This window comes from Hemitrygon akajei, chromosome 23 (genome assembly GCF_048418815.1).
Source record: "Hemitrygon akajei chromosome 23, sHemAka1.3, whole genome shotgun sequence".
Taxonomy (NCBI): domain Eukaryota; kingdom Metazoa; phylum Chordata; class Chondrichthyes; order Myliobatiformes; family Dasyatidae; genus Hemitrygon; species Hemitrygon akajei.
This window is the reverse complement of record NC_133146.1, coordinates 46,335,430-46,344,435: the sequence shown is the minus strand read 5'-3', so window position 1 is coordinate 46,344,435 and position 9,006 is coordinate 46,335,430.

Genomic DNA, 9,006 nt, shown 5'->3' with positions numbered 1-9,006 from the left:
GACCTACCCAGGACTGCATAAAGTGCACAAAACAGTGCAGGCATTACAATAAATAATAAACAAGACAATAGGCACAGTAGAGGGCAGTAAGTTGGTGTCAGTCCAGGCTCTGGGTATTGAGGAGTCTGATGGCTTGGGGGAAGAAACTGTTACATAGTCTGGTCGTGAGAGCCCAAATGATTCGGTGCCTTTTCCCAGATGGCAGGAGGGAGAGAGTTGTTTGAGGGGTGTGTGGGGTCCTTCATAATGCTGTTTGCTTTGCGGATGCAGCGTGTAGCCCCATCCTTCCATAACAACAGGAAAAAAGGATAGATTGGATGATGCCTTTTGTAGGATCATTGCTGCAGGGTCAGCTATAAAGCACTCATGAAGATAGTGGCATGTGTTATTAAATCTATCAGGATGCTCAAAGGTTGGTAAGTCTAGCATTGCTTTCAGCCAGCGTCAGTTTTCTTCATTTGAAATGGACACCAAAACCATCTATAGACCACACACTCATCATGACCAGTTCAACTATGCTCACAATGCAAAAAGCCATTCAGTTAATACATTTGAAATGCTGATATACGAACCAATCGCATTCAGGGAATGTGATCTTTATTTGGTGCATCCAATGGTGTTTAAAGGGATTGTTGTAGAATGTATTAAGAACTTCAATTTTTCCAGAACTTTCTAATTCCGTCAGTGTTTCCTTCTCCATTTTATTATATGGAGCTGCCTTATCAGACTAACCATGTTATTGGCTGCTATAAAGATGGTTATGGCCATGGAAGAGTGTTCACGCCTGTCAGACTGTTAATCAGCCTGCAAATCTTCCCACTACTTCACATTATTCTCCAAGGAAATGTGTGAAGATATAAAAACAACAGCTCTTTTAATATAGTTTCCTTTTTAACATCTATATCAACGGTGGTTCGTCCTCTTCTAATACTGCCATCTTTCCTTCACTAATCATTACAGGTAAAGAAAAAAAGTTACCTTCAGTTTCTTTTTGTGCACTTCTGTAAGTGCACTATTTCTTTATTCCCTATAATACCTTTTCATACAAAAATAATCGTGGCGATTGTTTGGGAAAGAACAAAGGAAATTGGTTACATCGGTTGGATAAAAGCCCCAATTAATAAATTAATCTTGCAGAATTTTCAGAACTCATTAGACTAATTTATAAATCAAAATTATACTTTGAAGTTCTTTGATCCAAATGGAATGTACATAATATATTCTGACACAGAAAGTAATAATCCAGATATGGACATACTTGAGTCCATGATTGTCAAAGCTACTGGATGACTAATATTCTAATCATATCAATTTAGGGGAGTTATTGAGAAGGAATCCTCCCCTGACATTACTGAACCATTCTCATGCATGAAATCTCTAGTGGAGAATCATTGGTTTGTAGTACGAAAAGGGTTTCTGTTTCGTTATGTTGCCGCAGATGTGCCAGAAAATATGCAGCAACAGGGAACACTAAATATATTTTGAAGTTTTGAAATTCAGGACTGTGTCGAGTTTTACTATAAGTAACAAAGCCCCATTGATACTGGATTGGACATGGAGTTTTCACTTGGTGAATGGCACATCTTCCTGTTTTTAGCAAAATTCCTGACATCATTCACCCTGAAACAGTGACCATGGAATACCAGTTTGCAATGGTCTGTTCTAAAGCAACACTTTCAGCATAGTTCACTTGCCCTAGTAGAATGCTGTAAAATTGTGGATTTGGATCTAAATCACAATAATTCCTGTGCTAACAAGTCCAATAACCCTATCGTACAGATTCAACACTATAATGACAAACTAGTTTATCATGTCACAAGCAATTTTTCTTAAAATACCCAGGTAAAATGTATTCTGCATTATTTGTGAAATTACTGACCCCTAATACACAATCATTAATAGTGATGTCAACATTAATTTTCAGGTCTATATATTTGGCTTAATATATCAGTGAATATGTTCATGGTTAATCAAAGCTGTAGGTTAAAAAAGCTTTTGAAGAGCTGGGATAGACTCTTCAAATTTACTTGGAGGCATAAACAGAAGGCTTTCTAAATACCTTGTCTGATAATGCTGGAAATGTCACAATGGCATCACATCTTTTAAGGCAATATTGTGTAATTTATTTCAGAATGTAAGTTCTAGGAACATGCAGTTTTATTACTGTAAAATATCTATATTGCTAAATTAACATCTGACTGGCTTTTATTTATTTCAGTGACTTGCAGTTCAAGGCTGCAATGGGGCAATTACAGTGAGGTTTTGGTTCTAAGTTGACCACAATGAAGCATTGATAAATTTTTTCAATGCCATAATGACTTCAAAACGCACGAGCAATACAAATCAAGAATAAGTTTTGTTTGGTACTTCTCAACAGGGAAATATAAATTAATATTTCATTGTCTTCTACCACAAACCCTTTTTAATTTTTGAAAATCTGAAGTTCTAAAAAGAAACACATTAAAGTGATGTTACCTTTTTATGTCTGGAAGACTATCAGATCCAAGTTCCAATGGAAGCACGGGGAATACATGATGATATCACCTCTATAAAACTTATGTAGGTTACCATAGCAACATGTAGGGTTTATTTGGGGTTCTGTATTCTGTGGCTAGACTTGTGAAGCACATTTAAAAGACATTATAACTGTTTTTATGCATAGAGGGATATAGTATATTATTAAAGTCCTGTTATATTGAGATGGAATTCAAAATGGTAAACTGCAAATATTTGCAAGAAATGGTAATAATGTTTTGCAGCAAAATTAAGATTTTATATTTTGTTTCACTGCTAAAACATTAATGCTTGTAGGTCAACTTCACTCCAAAAAAAACTAAAAGTTCTTACTTCCATTCCAGCTATCTTATTAATTGCAGACTTGGAATATTCTGGAACATGTCGATTCAAATTCAGCATTCATAAATCCATTGAATTGCCTGGTTTGTAAGACAGTCCCACAGGTTTACCTAGAAACCAGCATATAATATGTCATAGCAATAATATGTCCACATCGAACTATCCTCTGGTTCTCAGCTCACCCTCTCTCTTAGCATTTGTTGCACTCTGGACTTAGACATTGATCATGCTCTCTGTCTGCCTGGAGAATTACTGAGATTCATTTCCATTTCTCCCATTGTAAACTTAAAACACATTTTAAAGAATAATACCGTGTTTACAAAATTACTTGCACTAGCAGGATGAAAAGCAACAGCCAGCTAAATACTGATTAAAAAAAAAACGCAAAGCAAGAGGATCTTGTGTCAGGACTGTAGGGAGCAATTGGGACGACAGCAACCATGATTTGTTACCACAGTGAATGTAGCTCAATTAAACTGAATAATTTCCAAGCCAATTAGCCACTCTTTTAAAAGAGCACTAGAAAGAATTACATTATGTTTTGTTAACCTGGAGTGAAGTCTACATGCAGTATCAGTTAGATAGTGTGAGCTAAATCCTGGATATGACATTGATGCATTCTAAGACAGATTTGATTAAACACAGAGAGTGCTGGTACAGGTTGCAGAATCACAGTTAGCCTCGTGTAACTGCAGTACAAATCATACTGACATGTTAGGCAAATTTCCATTGCTTAAGAATCTGAAACTAAATAATGTGATTTAAATCTGAACTGTTTGTATTTATACCGGTAATCTGCATTTGGATCCACTTGGACATCCAGTTTGCAAAGTAATCCCAGTTAAAGAAACAGTATTCAAAACTTTCAAATGCTAACTGCTGTTAAAAAAGTAAAAAATAAAACTGAAACCAAACTAGAAAGAAAATGACAATAGTGTCTTAGGTAGATACAGTCGTAAAGGGAACTTTTGCCACATTAGCCTTCATAAATCAAAGTATTGAGTACAGAAGTGGGAATGTTATGTTGAAGTTGGCTAAAGGCATTGGTCAGACCAAATTTAGGGTTTTGTGTGCATTCCTCGTCACCCACCTACAGGAAAGATATCAAGGAGATTGAAAGACTACAGACTAAATTTACAAGGCTGTTGCTGGGATTTGCAGCATGATAGTGAAGTGGTTAGCACGATACTTTACAATACAGGTGACCCAGGTACATTTCTCGCTGCAGTCTGTAAGAAGTTTGTATGTTCTCCCCGTGACCATTTGAGTTTCTTCCCACAGTCCAAAGACATAACAGTCGGTAGGTTAATTGGTTATTGTAAATTATCCCTTGATTTGGCTAGGGTTAAACTGAGGGTTGCTGGGTGGTGAAGGGCCGTATTCCACACTGTCATCTCAATAAAAATAAATAAATAAATAAATAGATTGAGGATCTGAGTTATAGGGGAAGGTTGAATAGATTAGGACTCTTTTTGCTGGAGCATTGAAGAATGAGGAAAGGTATACAGAGAGGGTTAATGTATGCAAGATTTTTCCACTGAGGTTGGGTAAAGCTAAATTTGGAAGTCATGGGTTAGGACTGAGAGGTGAAATATTTAAGGGAAATCTAAGGCAGGATTTCTTCACTCAGATGGTAGTAAGACAGTGGAATGAGCTGCCAGAGGAAGTGGGTTCGATTTCAAGATTTAAGAGAAGTTTGAATAAGTACAAGGATGGGAGGGGTTTGGAGGCCTATGATCCAGTTGCAGACCAAGAGTCTGGACAAAATAACAGTTTGGTATGGACTAGATGGGCCAAAGGGCCTGTTTTGTGCTGATGTTAACTCCTTGAGTTCTGCACAGGTTCTTTGACATCAGTTTTGAAAATAATCTTCAACTATCCGGAATTGTAAAAGTCTGAATGTTTGATACACTGCATCAATTAAGAAAAGCAAGTTTTTAAAACTTTTTTTTCTGTTACCCAACTGTTCACTCAAACTTAACCAATCTTCCATTGTCCTATAATTGTTGGATTCATATCCGAGGAAGTCCCAAAAGTCAGGCGCAGGTAGTTAGCTATTCCATCGATGGACTCAGCTTTAAGCTCAGTGGCAGAACAGTTACTTGCTGAAGAGGGTGTGCCTTGATGTTACATCAGCGAAGGCTAGTTCACCTACAACAATCCTATTCACTTAGAGCGGATTACTGACCCTGAGGAAAATACAGCTAAGTGCTTGATTTACTTCAGTTTAATTCAATGTAATACTTTTGAATATTTATTAGTAATTTATTTATTTGCTTGCTTGTTTATTATTTATTTAGTGATACAGCATGGAGTAAACCCTTCTGTCCCTTTGAGCCGCTTTGCCCCAGGAACCCCCGACAAACCCGATTAACCCTAACCAAATCATCAGAACAATTTACAATGACCAATTAACCTTTAGTCTGTGAGGAAGAAACCAAAGCACCTGGGGAAAACTCACGAATTCCATGGGAAGGACATACAGAGAAAATCTTTATCGAACGGTGCCAGAATTGAACTTCAAATTCCAGAACTGCATCATGTACTGCTATTACACCCTGGCGCCCAATTAGTTAGTTATTTGGAATTTTTTTAACATCCTTCAGAAACTGAAATGCGGTTAAACCATGCACCCTTACAGCCTTTCAGAATCTGCAAGCTATCAAAGCCATCGGATTGTTCCAAGGGAGGCCATCCAGTTAGTCTGCAAGAGTGTGACTCAGAGACTGGAATCTGCTCCACCATCTGGGCATCTGTCAGGTGCAGAGGGTCAGCATGTCAGGTCTTCTCCATCTGGAAAATATTATTATAGTGGGTAGGGACCATGGATGTTGGGTCTGGACAGAAGGGTTGGACTGAGATGACGAGGCCCTCTGTCTGATAATTGCAAACATTCAGCAACACTTGGAACCTGTCAAAAATGGGATTTTAAAAGATTTTAATCAAACACAAACAATTTCAAAAGCTCATCAAAGCATTGAAAACAACAATCTGAGATATTAAAACTTGAGTTCCAATACCTTTCTTGCAAAAGGTAATGTCCTCCATTTACCTGAATGGGACTGGAGTTTGAAGTAAATTTATTATCAAAGTATGTATATGTCACCATATACTACCTTGAGATTCATTTTCTTGTAGGCATTTACAGGAAAAAAATTTAAATATAATATAACTAATGAAAATTAATACATAACAAAGACTGACAAATAACCAATGTGCAAAATAAGAAATCACGCATAATAAATAAATAAATAATATTGAGAACATTAGTTGAAGAGACCTTGAGGTTATGGAATTGAAGTGAGTGAAGTTAGCCACGCTGGTTTGGAAGCCTACTGGTTGAAGGATAATAATTATTCCTGAATCTCATGGTGTGGGACCGGTGGCTCCTGTACCTTTGACGTGATGGTATTAGCAAGAAAGATGGTGGTAGCGAGAATCGATGGTATTAGCAAATCCGCGATCAGAGAAGCCAGCAGAAGTTCCAACTGTTCTTTCAGAGAATCCACCTCCGCAATATAGCTACAGCCAGAAGTAGAGACAGCGGGTGGAGGGTTACGGTGGATGATATTGGTGTCACATGATGCAGCCACCAGCGCCAGAGGCCAAGTCAGGCAATGGGTTCAGGCATTCTCAGCCACATGGAAATCAAATTGCTGGCCTGTTTAACAAGCAAAGTACCAAATACATCTCTCACTGATGAAATGAAAACCACTTCTTTCTCATTGCCGTCAAGCACTTTGAACCAAGTTTTGAGCAGTTTTAATCTGGAGTCTAATTAGTGATTCACAATAAACATTGCAAAAACCTGCTGATTTATAAATCCCAGTGCAAGAGTCATAATGTATGGGGAGTGGAAGCCATGATGAGACAGTGACATTTACTCTATGAAGATAGATTCTAGCAATGTTGTCAAGACAGTGTTGAGCATATCTGTATTACATTTGCAATGGGCTGTATTTTTTCTTGGAATATTTGACACAATCATTGGATTCCAAATAGAAACTTATTTACAAGCTGTCATTCTTTACCCTGTTAAATCTAGGCGTAAGAAAACAAAACGACGTTGAAAGAACACATAGAGAGTTAGAAGACTGAATGCGCATCGGCTTTTTGAACAGATGCATCTTTAAAGCTTTTGGTTACCTTACATTTGTACATTTCTCCGAAAAAGTTGACATTGTGGTGTTTGCTTTTTTTTCCCGAAGTGGCCGGTAAAACATTCACATCAAGTTTTTGATAATATACAAATCTGATTTTGAATTTAGAGTCAGATCTCCATTAACAAGAATAGTGTTGTCAATTTAAGGTCTACCAGCCAAATATCTTTGGTGTAAATGTACGGCATGCATTCTCATACAGCCAGGATGATCCATCTACTTTCCTTTGGGATCCTACATAGATGTGCAAGATTTATGGCTTTTTTGTAGGTTATTGAAGGAATTGGATGATGCATACAAATAATTGAAGTCCAAAGCTTCTCAGTACAACAGGGGTACCTCTAATCAATAAGACATTTTGTTATATTTTATTATAAAAGCAAGCAGAGCATTCAAAATGGATAGGTTCATTATTTTAATTGCAATAGCTTTTAGATTCTTCCAGCATTTCCTATTCTATGAGATTGTTTAACATTGCAAACTTTAATTAAAATGAGCTGAAACTGCATGGTTTTTAACTATTCTGTATCCCAATTATGAAGCATTATTGATGTGGAAGTTATGAATATTTAGTAGCCATGTACAAATATGACATGAAATGTCCATTAGTATCAAGCAACAAATGGTCTTTTTATACTTCTGGTTGAAAAAAATATTGCATCAGAAGATAATTACACAATTAAATGTGCTTTTCAAACAATCAATAACTTCCCAGAATGATATTATTATAAAATGAATACTTGGTAAAAGTGAATAGGAGTAGCTGTCTTATTATAAAAAAAATTGTGATCATTATAAGATATGCCATAACTTTTAACATTTCAGTGAGAGTTTGGTAGAAAGCACTATAAGTTTGATATGCCCATAAAAGCATGTAAATCTATTCCTGACCTTTATTTAATTACTTTATGTACAAGTTGGTTTTAAACTGTTGGTTGACACAAAGTTACTTCTGCCACGGAACACAAGGCAATGCATTGCTTAATGACAAGCGACCAAAAATCAATTTGTAATCTGATTTGAGGTTTTTGATTTCCTCTGATGAGTTTAGATTTCATTAAAAGCCAGCTCTTGCAAAGATAAAAGAAATCCTTGAAGGGTAAAAACAGGGAATTGTCTCAAAGAATATAAAGAAATTCCACTCTTTGTGCTATTTGTTCACTCTGTTAATTGTGAGGTGCAGTATGTGATGCCATTTGGCAGATGCACCACTATCAAGCCCTGGGATCAGCAAAAGTCAAAAAACGCACAAGGGCTCACATTCAGAAATCGTTCTTTGGCATATTGACACTTTTGGTATCAACAATAGTCATTATCTGCTTACAGCAAGATCTCAGCTTCCCATTGACATAATAAGTAGCGATCGCTCTAAATCACTGATGCTGCCTATCTACATCCTCTTAATTGTATGTATTCTGTGGAAAATTATCATTTGGGTGTGTTGCCTTGATGAGAAATTGACATTTCCCGACCCACTATTTGTGGCTACTCAGTGAGGCAGATAAGGTTTATAATTCTTGATTAAGGAGGGCAGCTATTCTTACAGAGGTCTTTTTTATTGCTCTAGTTGACCTAGTTGATGAGTATAGATTTCATGATGCCTTTTTCAGCATTTGAACTATAAAGGGTTCAAACTGATGCCACCCCTTATAGACAAAAGATAACCTTGCCCTTTGAATATATTGATTCTTTATTAAATAGGCTGTTTAATGCAATGAAATGAGGCATTAGATTGAAGCCCATTTCAAGTGCTTTGAATAATCTTTAAAAGGTTGGTAACTTTAAAAGGCTGCTTTACTGTAAGTGGCAGATGCATAAACACACTCTTTTGTTCTTGGATAGGAGATTGGAGTTATATTATCCTGCAAAGGTTGACTTCTGCTAACCCCTGAAAATTTTGTTCTCTTTCTGTCATTGTGCAAGTTACTTGCAAAGCATTTCTGTGTCCAAATAAATGTATTGCTAATAGAAATGTGCATCTTTATACAAA